Source organism: Pungitius pungitius, chromosome 16 (genome assembly GCF_949316345.1).
Source record: "Pungitius pungitius chromosome 16, fPunPun2.1, whole genome shotgun sequence".
NCBI lineage: Eukaryota > Metazoa > Chordata > Actinopteri > Perciformes > Gasterosteidae > Pungitius > Pungitius pungitius.
The window spans coordinates 3,317,070-3,329,277 of NC_084915.1; positions in this window are offsets into that span (position 1 = coordinate 3,317,070).

The window sequence follows — 12,208 nt, forward strand, 5'->3', positions numbered from 1 at the left end:
ATTTGTCCCAATCAACAGCTCAATTCCAGCATTAATTTCAGGCAAGTGAACAGGTTTCAAATAAGACCATTTCTGGATATCACTTTGTTTTGGTATGTTTCTTTTGTGAACAGGCAGGTGTGTTTGAGTGTAAGCCTTGGGCAGCTCACAGAAATGCTCCCCAGTCAAGCCGGCAACTTCCAGTCCTGGCACAATGTAACTGCTCACCACTTTCTCTTGGCCCATCGTCCGTAGGAGAATACGGACCCTCTTTCCTGGAACATTAAGTTTTTCCCTTAGTGCCTCTGTGCAGAACACGGCCGTACTTCCTGGGTCCAAGAAAGCATAGGTGGTGACAATCGTGTTTCCCTCCTTGGACTTAACTTGCACTGGAACTATTGGAAGTTTGCAGTCGTGATCACCAGCCCCTGTAAGCCCACTTGACATCAGGGCGCTGTCGACGGATACCTCTGACTTCCTCTCAGCTTGGTCCGGATCCTTGTCCTTTTCCTTTTGTGGAATGTGAAGAACAGTTGGGTGTTTGAGACCACATTTTTCACAGGAAATCCGTTTTCTGCAAACTCTGCTCATGTGTCCAACGCACAAACAGCCAAAACAGACACCCTTCTCTCTTAAGAAGCCTATCTTCTCTTTGTGTGCCTTCTTCCCCAACTGTGGACACAAATCCAAAACATGTCCTTCTCCACAACAAATGCATGTTCTCCTCGCAAACTCCACACGCTCCTTTCCTCTAGTTTCGGGCTGAGTCTTGTGTATCACAGGAGCTACAGTGGTGGCAAAGCTGGTTCCCTTAATTCCCGAACGAGTTTGTGGATTTAGCTTGTTCACTCCTCTATTAGTTGTCAGTGATGGAGCGTCCTGTATGCTTCCAAACACTGGGTCAGTTAGAATCCGCACTTGTTTCTCTATGAAAATGGTGAGGTCAATGAATGTGGCTCTCTGGCTGCGTCTATCCTGTAGTTCACAGGCTGTAGAACGCCATTTGTCTCGAAATTTGTAAGGCAACTTTTTTATGATGGTTAGCATGTATGTCCAGTTCATGCATATATTGCACCTCTTCCATAACATTACAGCAACCTCTTAGAAAAAGGCTATAATCGCAAAGAGCTTTTGCATCTTCATTCTTGATTGGCGGCCATGAAAGAGCCTTTTCCATGTATGCGTATGAAATTCTCTGCTCATTTCCAAACTGCTTCTTTAACAACGCTTTTGCTTTAGCATATCCTCTCTCCGGCTCCATATGCTGGCAACTTCTGATCAGTTCTCTGGGGTGACCCCTTGTGTACTGTTCCAAGAAATAGTCTGTCACTGTGATTTGTAGTGTTCCTCTGAACACCGTTCTCGAAAGCCTTCACAAATGCATGATATTTTAATGGATCACCATCAAAGATTGGTATCTCCCTCTTAGGCAAAGATGAAAGGCACTGCTGTTGCACCAACAGTGATGTTATTTCATTTTGTTTCCTCATAATGTCCAACATATTGTTTTGATCTTCATTTGGACCAGTGTTTAAAGCATTTCCATCTTGCATCCCTTCTAGAGTACTGTGATTCACTGCATGTAGATTGGGTCCATGTGAATTAATTACCTGAGATGGATTTCTCTCAGTATGTCTTGTTCTTGCATCCAGGTACGCATAGATGATTTCATCTGACCTTTGTGGTACAAATGACGTTGCTTTAGCATTGAGGATCAGTTTTTGTCCTTTTACCAGATAGCCTGCCGCTGAGTTTCATCAGGTTTGGGAGGCAACTCATGTTCCTTCATTTCACCATAATCAATTTGCTCATGTAACTCAAGCAATTCATCTGGCTCAATCAACCATTGCTCAACACGTTTTTGAAATGTGTTGTTATAGGTCATGATGTCCGAAAACCATTCATTTTGAATCTTCTGTTGCTCTTCAGGGAGTAAAGGAATCAGCAGGTCATGTGACTTGGTGGCCTTTCCACACCCATCAATTAAACTTTCCAAGAGAGATTGTACATTTTCCTTATTTTTCATGAATGTTTTAATTTGTTGTATGAACCCTTTAATTTTATCCACATGTGACAAAGTACAACTTTGTACTAGCCACCATGTAGTTCCATATTGCAGGTTACCCAAAGTAAATGGATAAAACCAGAAGCAGTTACAGACAGTCAATAGTTTATTCAGTCTCTTTGCTTGTACTTGGCAGGGGTAACAAAGCATAGATCAATTAATTTACTATACATCATGACAAAATACTAGGAAACACAATGAGTAAACACATAACATAGGCACAGAGAACCCACCCAAGTAATTGGTTGTACTGCTGAATTTACAACGGACAAATCAGCTATGCGTGATTTCTGATATACTCATGCACATGCTAGTGAACACTGCAAACGTTAAAACACCTAAATTAGGTCACACGATGACATCAAGCAAAATCACAAAAAGAAACAAATTATATCAAAACTCAATCATTAAGAGTGTTTACACTGTAAGCGTTGCAAGGGCATAGAAATGCCCGCTATATTCTTAGAGTAGAGCTATACCAGGGTTGGGCCCACAAGGAGAACAGACATCAACAAACAGTACAAAACACGTGGCTTTAACTGCTTAGTATGCCAAAGAGAAAAGAAACAAAACGAAACGAGGAAAACAGTGGTCCGGCTACGAATGATGATGGTTTGTAGATCTATAACACAAATTGTTCATATTAGCAGATATTGCACATTTTCCCAGTACATCATTCCTCTGCTACTCACAAAATTGAGAATAACTAGAATAAAAATTAACTAATTAAAATAGGGCAGTATGATTACATTACACGTATAGTGATCTGACCAACTAATAATATGGCCCACGTCACAGTCGCTTTGCCCAGGTGAATGCACTTAAAACCATGCCTGAATTGCCTACCTGGTCGTCCTTTGTTAATTCCAGTGAAAAGACTTGTGCGTCTATGGGTCTCGCGCCGCCACAGTCAGACAAACCAAGGGCTATGAGGAGTAAGACACACACTAGTGAGCTGTATGCCTACTAATAACAAAACACAGGGCGTAACATGCACGGCATACCGTAGCTAATCAGAAATAGTAAAAAACCAACTAAGCATAACCGCTTACCTCCTAATGCCCAATGTATAGTTTGGCAGCCTCAAATAGCGTGCCAACCAGCGACGGCAACATGAAACTCAAACAATTCCCGAGGTCATTTCCTGGTTTATCAAGCCGGATGTTATGGGCTCATTAGTCCTCATCTGGTGCACCTGTGGGTGCCAGCCAATACACGCCTACTTGGGCCGACCCTATCACACACACTCTTTCTCCTTTCATTTTGAAGCGTTTTGATTTTGTTTGCCAAAGCCTTTGCTGTGGGCTTAGATTGCCTTTTCTCCTTCTCCATTTCAGAGCTTGAACCAACCTTTTGACTCATTTTATTTTTCAGTTACTTCTCAATAAATGTGCATCCACTTCAACATTCAAACATGTACAAAACACGTCATGTACAATAGCAGAGCAGCAGCAATCTCAAAGAGCCAAAGCGGAGGTTCAGTGTAGCATTGAGGTCGGCTACAGTGCATCCAAACACTTCCACAGATCCGGAAACGTCACGCACATTAGCAGAGCAGCGGCAATTTCAAAAGAGATGAAGCGGAGATGCATCATCCAACAGTATGGAGATATACAGCACCGAATCCGCACAATCAATGCCAGCAATCGGTATGACCAACTCAAACGGCGTTCAATCCAATAACGTCCCCAATAGACGAACAACAGCATATGCGCCGCATACCTTCCAATATATACAACGCACATGAACACACATGAGTGCTCCTTCCGGATTGAAAGTCAGTGCCGTCTTCCGTCCTTTATCTCCGATGGTCCTTTAAACGTCCGCAATTGCTTCCTAATGCCGTGGTTTTGTTGACAAAATGTAGCGACCTGTCTTCAAAAATCATATCAACTTTCATTTTATATTAGACAGAACATATATAATAATCACCTTTGTGGCTCCTACATATATATATAGATGTATATGCATGTGTTTTTGAATCGCTCTTAGTCTGGACTCTCCTCTGAGACCTGTTGTCCTTTTGGCTGCCCAACAGAGACAACACAGATCACAGGACCACTGAGCCACGCAAACTCCTCCACCACGTTAAGGTGGCGATTCACGGAGGAGATTTATTATATTATATTATTTATAGATATATATATATATATATGGCATAATTTCATAATTTCACAATTATATAACTTTCATAACTTTCATACTTTCATAACTTTTCATAAATTTCATATATATATAATTCATATTTTATATTTGTGGGTAGACATATATGGGGGGAAACAAACTTGCTAGGTTCAGAGTTCAGGTTCCATTTCCTCGTCTGTCTCACACTGTCTCACAGACGGTCTGACAGACGGTCTTACACTCCCACAGAGACTGTCTCACACAGTCTCACACACTGTCTCACAGACGGTCTGACACTGCCTCAGAGACTGTCTCACACAGTCTCACAAACTATCTCACAGACGGTCTCACACTCTCTCAGAGACTGTCTCACACAGTCTCACACACTGTCTCACAATGTATCATAGAGGTTTCATGACATTTGTATCAATCACCCGCAGGGCAGACGACCATCAGCTCAAATGCAGTTTGTGTACAAGAGCTTCTGTGAGCCAGGTAGTCTGTCAGGTGACTCATAGTCACAAAAGAATGCTCCAAGGCATGCTGAGGTGTTATTCTCGTTTCAGCATCTGTATCGAGCAACATTTGAAGGAGATTTAAAAATTCCCTTTCGTCTTCAAATTCATCAATTGCATTTGAACATATGTCTACTGCGTCAGCCAAATTTCCGACATGGTCGAATTCCCACCTTGACAATTGCAGCTGATTATCATTTTGCTTCTTGTACTCTTCTGGTGTCTTTAGTGTCCATTGTGAATTGGCAGAGAAGTAAATTCTCTTGAAATACTGGTCAGTGTATCTTCCAGCATTTAGCAGGTGGTCTTGTGTCTGACCCAGGAGACAGCAAATAGTTTTCATTACGCTGTATGTTGATTCTCCATTGAAGATATGGTGGCAGAAAAACATTGCTCCCAAGACACATCCCAGTCCCCACATGTCAATGGCTTCTGATATGGGGAGACCCAAGGACACTTCTGGTGCTCGGTATGCAATGGGTTGCATAATTATTCCTTCCGTCACTTCGGAGGCCGGAATGGCCAAACCAAAGTCAATTAATTTAAACTTAAAGGGCTGATCTTGGTGGTTGACAAGCATAACATTGTCAGGTTTCAGGTCTGTGTAAAGGAGGCCGATATCCTTTAGCGCGTTTAATGCCACAAGTAGCTGACGAGTTATGGGACGGATTTCATTAAGAGTCAATGGTCCCCCTCTCTGTTCCCACAAATCGTGAAGGCTCCTGTTTAGCAACTCAAAAGAGATGCAACACATGTCATCAACTAGGAAAGTGTCCAAGACTCTCACCAAGTTATTTTTATCTGGGTCAAGGGTCCTGAGCATTTCCAGCATCTCTACTTCACTGGTGTAATCATCAACGTCTTGGAGGACCTTTATGGCCCTTTTCTTGTTTGTTTTCAAATTGACACACTTGAGTACTTTGCCAAAAGCTCCTTCTCCAACACACTCCAATACTTTGTATTGTACAGACTTGTTGCAGAGTATAGAAAGGTCTTTTTCCTCTGATGGTTCCAGTGAGGTTGGCGTTCCACAGCTGGATCCTATGCAGTGTGCTTTCTTGGGCCTGAAGTTGTCTATGCTTGAGAAAACACCTTCTGAGTCAGTTGTTTCCATGTTGATTTTGTAATGGCTGGAATATTCATAACATTCGTCAAAATCACCCGCAGGGCAGACGACCATCAGCTCAAATGCAGTTTGTGTATCAGAGCTTCTGTGAGTGTAGTCTGCCAGGTGACTCATAGTCACAAAAGAATGCTCCAAGGCATGCTGAGGTGTTATTCTCGTTTCAGCATCTGTATCGAGCAACATTTGAAGGAGATTTAAAAATGCCCTTTCGTCTTCTAATTCAACCTCATCAATTGCCTTTGAATATATGTTTACTGCTTCAGCCAAATTTCCGACATGGTCGAATTGCCACTTTGACAATTGCAGCTGATTATCATTTTGCTTCTTGTACTCTTCTGGTGTCTTTAGTGTCCATTGTGAATTGACAGAGAAGTAAATTCTCTTGAAATACTGGTCAGTGTCTCTTCCAGCATTTAGCAGGTGGTCTTGTGGCTGACCCAGGAGACAGCAAATAGTTTTCATTACGTTGTATGTTGATTCTCCATTGAAGATGTGCTGGTCGAAAAACAAAGCTCCCAAGACACATCCCAGTCCCCACATGTCAATGGCTTCTGATATGGGGAGGCCCAAGGACACTTCTGGTGCCCGGTATGCAATGGGTTGCATAAGCATTCCTTCCTCCACTTCAGAGGCCGCAATGGCCAAACCAAAGTCAATTAATTTCAACTTAAAGGGCTGATCTTGGTGGTTGACAAGCATAACATTGTCAGGTTTCAGGTCTGTGTAAAGGAGCCCGATATCCTTTAGCGCGTTCAATGCCACAAGTAGCTGACGAGTTATGGGACGGATTTCATTAAGAGTCAATGGTCCCCCTCTCTGTTCCCACAAATCGTGAAGGCTCCTGTTTAGCAACTCAAAAGAGATGCAACACATGTCATCAACTAGGAAAGTGTCCAAGACTCTCACCAAGTTGTTTTTATCTGGGTCAAGGGTCCTGAGCATTTCCAGCATCTCTACTTCACTGGTGTAATCATCAACGTCTTGGAGGACCTTTATGGCCCTTTTCTTGTTTGTTTTCAAATTGACACACTTGAGTACTTTGCCAAAAGCTCCTTCTCCAACACACTCCAATACTTTGTATTGTACAGACTTGTTGCAGAGTATAGAAAGGTCTTTTTCCTCTGATGGTTCCAGTGAGGTTGGCGTTCCACAGCTGGATCCTATGCAGTGTGCTTTCTTGGGCCTGAAGTTGTCTATGCTTGAGAAAACACCTTCTGAGTCAGTTGTTTCCATGTTGATTTTGTAATGGCTGGAATATTCATAACATTCGTCAAAATCACCCGCAGGGCAGACGACCATCAGCTCAAATGCAGTTTGTGTATCAGAGCTTCTGTGAGTGTAGTCTGCCAGGTGACTCATAGTCACAAAAGAATGCTCCAAGGCATGCTGAGGTGTTATTCTCGTTTCAGCATCTGTATCGAGCAACATTTGAAGGAGATTTAAAAATGCCCTTTCGTCTTCTAATTCAACCTCATCAATTGCCTTTGAATATATGTTTACTGCTTCAGCCAAATTTCCGACATGGTCGAATTGCCACTTTGACAATTGCAGCTGATTATCATTTTGCTTCTTGTACTCTTCTGGTGTCTTTAGTGTCCATTGTGAATTGACAGAGAAGTAAATTCTCTTGAAATACTGGTCAGTGTCTCTTCCAGCATTTAGCAGGTGGTCTTGTGGCTGACCCAGGAGACAGCAAATAGTTTTCATTACGTTGTATGTTGATTCTCCATTGAAGATGTGCTGGTCGAAAAACAAAGCTCCCAAGACACATCCCAGTCCCCACATGTCAATGGCTTCTGATATGGGGAGGCCCAAGGACACTTCTGGTGCCCGGTATGCAATGGGTTGCATAAGCATTCCTTCCTCCACTTCAGAGGCCGCAATGGCCAAACCAAAGTCAATTAATTTCAACTTAAAGGGCTGATCTTGGTGGTTGACAAGCATAACATTGTCAGGTTTCAGGTCTGTGTAAAGGAGCCCGATATCCTTTAGCGCGTTCAATGCCACAAGTAGCTGACGAGTTATGGGACGGATTTCATTAAGAGTCAATGGTCCCCCTCTCTGTTCCCACAAATCGTGAAGGCTCCTGTTTAGCAACTCAAAAGAGATGCAACACATGTCATCAACTAGGAAAGTGTCCAAGACTCTCACCAAGTTGTTTTTATCTGGGTCAAGGGTCCTGAGCATTTCCAGCATCTCTACTTCACTGGTGTAATCATCAACGTCTTGGAGGACCTTTATGGCCCTTTTCTTGTTTGTTTTCAAATTGACACACTTGAGTACTTTGCCAAAAGCTCCTTCTCCAACACACTCCAATACTTTGTATTGTACAGACTTGTTGCAGAGTATAGAAAGGTCTTTTTCCTCTGATGGTTCCAGTGAGGTTGGCGTTCCACAGCTGGATCCTATGCAGTGTGCTTTCTTGGGCCTGAAGTTGTCTATGCTTGAGAAAACACCTTCTGAGTCAGTTGTTTCCATGTTGATTTTGTAATGGCTGGAATATTCATAACATTCGTCAAAATCACCCGCAGGGCAGACGACCATCAGCTCAAATGCAGTTTGTGTATCAGAGCTTCTGTGAGTGTAGTCTGCCAGGTGACTCATAGTCACAAAAGAATGCTCCAAGGCATGCTGAGGTGTTATTCTCGTTTCAGCATCTGTATCGAGCAACATTTGAAGGAGATTTAAAAATGCCCTTTCGTCTTCTAATTCAACCTCATCAATTGCCTTTGAATATATGTTTACTGCTTCAGCCAAATTTCCGACATGGTCGAATTGCCACTTTGACAATTGCAGCTGATTATCATTTTGCTTCTTGTACTCTTCTGGTGTCTTTAGTGTCCATTGTGAATTGACAGAGAAGTAAATTCTCTTGAAATACTGGTCAGTGTCTCTTCCAGCATTTAGCAGGTGGTCTTGTGGCTGACCCAGGAGACAGCAAATAGTTTTCATTACGTTGTATGTTGATTCTCCATTGAAGATGTGCTGGTCGAAAAACAAAGCTCCCAAGACACATCCCAGTCCCCACATGTCAATGGCTTCTGATATGGGGAGGCCCAAGGACACTTCTGGTGCCCGGTATGCAATGGGTTGCATAAGCATTCCTTCCTCCACTTCAGAGGCCGCAATGGCCAAACCAAAGTCAATTAATTTCAACTTAAAGGGCTGATCTTGGTGGTTGACAAGCATAACATTGTCAGGTTTCAGGTCTGTGTAAAGGAGCCCGATATCCTTTAGCGCGTTCAATGCCACAAGTAGCTGACGAGTTATGGGACGGATTTCATTAAGAGTCAATGGTCCCCCTCTCTGTTCCCACAAATCGTGAAGGCTCCTGTTTAGCAACTCAAAAGAGATGCAACACATGTCATCAACTAGGAAAGTGTCCAAGACTCTCACCAAGTTGTTTTTATCTGGGTCAAGGGTCCTGAGCATTTCCAGCATCTCTACTTCACTGGTGTAATCATCAACGTCTTGGAGGACCTTTATGGCCCTTTTCTTGTTTGTTTTCAAATTGACACACTTGAGTACTTTGCCAAAAGCTCCTTCTCCAACACACTCCAATACTTTGTATTGTACAGACTTGTTGCAGAGTATAGAAAGGTCTTTTTCCTCTGATGGTTCCAGTGAGGTTGGCGTTCCACAGCTGGATCCTATGCAGTGTGCTTTCTTGGGCCTGAAGTTGTCTATGCTTGAGAAAACACCTTCTGAGTCAGTTGTTTCCATGTTGATTTTGTAATGGCTGGAATATTCATAACATTCGTCAAAATCACCCGCAGGGCAGACGACCATCAGCTCAAATGCAGTTTGTGTATCAGAGCTTCTGTGAGTGTAGTCTGCCAGGTGACTCATAGTCACAAAAGAATGCTCCAAGGCATGCTGAGGTGTTATTCTCGTTTCAGCATCTGTATCGAGCAACATTTGAAGGAGATTTAAAAATGCCCTTTCGTCTTCTAATTCAACCTCATCAATTGCCTTTGAATATACACTCACCGGCCACTTTATTAGGTACCCCATGCTAGTAACGGGTTGGACCCCCTTTTGCCTTCAGAACTGCCTCAATTCTTCGTGGCATAGATTCAACAAGGTGCTGGAAGCATTCCTCAGGGAGTTTGGTCCATATTGACATGATGGCATCACACAGTTGCCGCAGATTTGTCGGCTGCACATCCATGATGCGAATCTCCCGTTCCACCACATCCCAAAGATGCTCTATTGGATTGAGATCTGGTGATTGTGGAGGCCATTTGAGTACAGCAAACTCATTGTCATGTTCAAGAAACCAGTCTGAGATGATTCCAGCTTTATGACATGGCGCTTTATCCTGCTGAAAGTAGCCATCAGAAGTTGGGTACATTGTGGTCATAAAGGGATGGACATGGTCAGCAACAATACTCAGGTAGGCTGTGGCGTTGCAACGATGCTCAATTGGTACCAAGGGGCCCAAAGAGTGCCAAGAAAATATTCCCCACACCATGACACCACCACCACCAGCCTGAACCGTTGATACAAGGCAGGATGGATCCATGCTTTCATGTTGTAGACGCCAAATTCTGACCCTACCATCCGAATGTCGCAGCAGAAATCGAGACTCATCAGACCAGGCAACGTTTTTCCAATCTTCTATTGTCCAATTTCGATGAGCTTGTGCAAATTGTAGCCTCAGTTTCCTGTTCTGAGCTGAAAGGAGTGGCACCCGGTGTGGTCTTCTGCTGCTGTAGCCCATCTGCCTCAAAGTTCGACGTACTGTGCGTTCAGAGATGCTCTTATGCCCACCTTGGTTGTAACGGGTGGTTATTTGAGTCACTGTTGCCCTTCTATCAGCTCGAACCAGTCTGGCCATTCTCCTCTGACCTCTGGCATCAACAAGGCATTTCCGCCCACAGAACTTCCGCTCACTGGATGTTTTTTCTTTTTCGGACCATTCTCTGTAAACCCTAGAGATGGTTGTGCGTGAAAATCCCAGTAGATTAGCAGTTTCTGAAATACTCAGACCAGCCCTTCTGGCACCAACAATCATGCCACGTTCAAAGTCACTCAAATCACCTTTCTTCCCCATACTGATGCTCGGTTTGAACTGCAGGAGATTGTCTTGACAATGTCTACATGCCTAAATGCACTGAGTTGCCGCCATGTGATTGGCTGCTTAGAAATTAAGTGTTAACGAGCAGTTGGACAGGTGTACCTAATAAAGTGGCCGGTGAGTGTATGTTTACTGCTTCAGCCAAATTTCCGACATGGTCGAATTGCCACTTTGACAATTGCAGCTGATTATCATTTTGCTTCTTGTACTCTTCTGGTGTCTTTAGTGTCCATTGTGAATTGACAGAGAAGTAAATTCTCTTGAAATACTGGTCAGTGTCTCTTCCAGCATTTAGCAGGTGGTCTTGTGGCTGACCCAGGAGACAGCAAATAGTTTTCATTACGTTGTATGTTGATTCTCCATTGAAGATGTGCTGGTCGAAAAACAAAGCTCCCAAGACACATCCCAGTCCCCACATGTCAATGGCTTCTGATATGGGGAGGCCCAAGGACACTTCTGGTGCCCGGTATGCAATGGGTTGCATAAGCATTCCTTCCTCCACTTCAGAGGCCGCAATGGCCAAACCAAAGTCAATTAATTTCAACTTAAAGGGCTGATCTTGGTGGTTGACAAGCATAACATTGTCAGGTTTCAGGTCTGTGTAAAGGAGCCCGATATCCTTTAGCGCGTTCAATGCCACAAGTAGCTGACGAGTTATGGGACGGATTTCATTAAGAGTCAATGGTCCCCCTCTCTGTTCCCACAAATCGTGAAGGCTCCTGTTTAGCAACTCAAAAGAGATGCAACACATGTCATCAACTAGGAAAGTGTCCAAGACTCTCACCAAGTTGTTTTTATCTGGGTCAAGGGTCCTGAGCATTTCCAGCATCTCTACTTCACTGGTGTAATCATCAACGTCTTGGAGGACCTTTATGGCCCTTTTCTTGTTTGTTTTCAAATTGACACACTTGAGTACTTTGCCAAAAGCTCCTTCTCCAACACACTCCAATACTTTGTATTGTACAGACTTGTTGCAGAGTATAGAAAGGTCTTTTTCCTCTGATGGTTCCAGTGAGGTTGGCGTTCCACAGCTGGATCCTATGCAGTGTGCTTTCTTGGGCCTGAAGTTGTCTATGCTTGAGAAAACACCTTCTGAGTCAGTTGTTTCCATGTTGATTTTGTAATGGCTGGAATATTCATAACATTCGTCAAAATCACCCGCAGGGCAGACGACCATCAGCTCAAATGCAGTTTGTGTATCAGAGCTTCTGTGAGTGTAGTCTGCCAGGTGACTCATAGTCACAAAAGAATGCTCCAAGGCATGCTGAGGTGTTATTCTCGTTTCAGCATCTGTATCGAGCAACATTTGAAGGAGATTT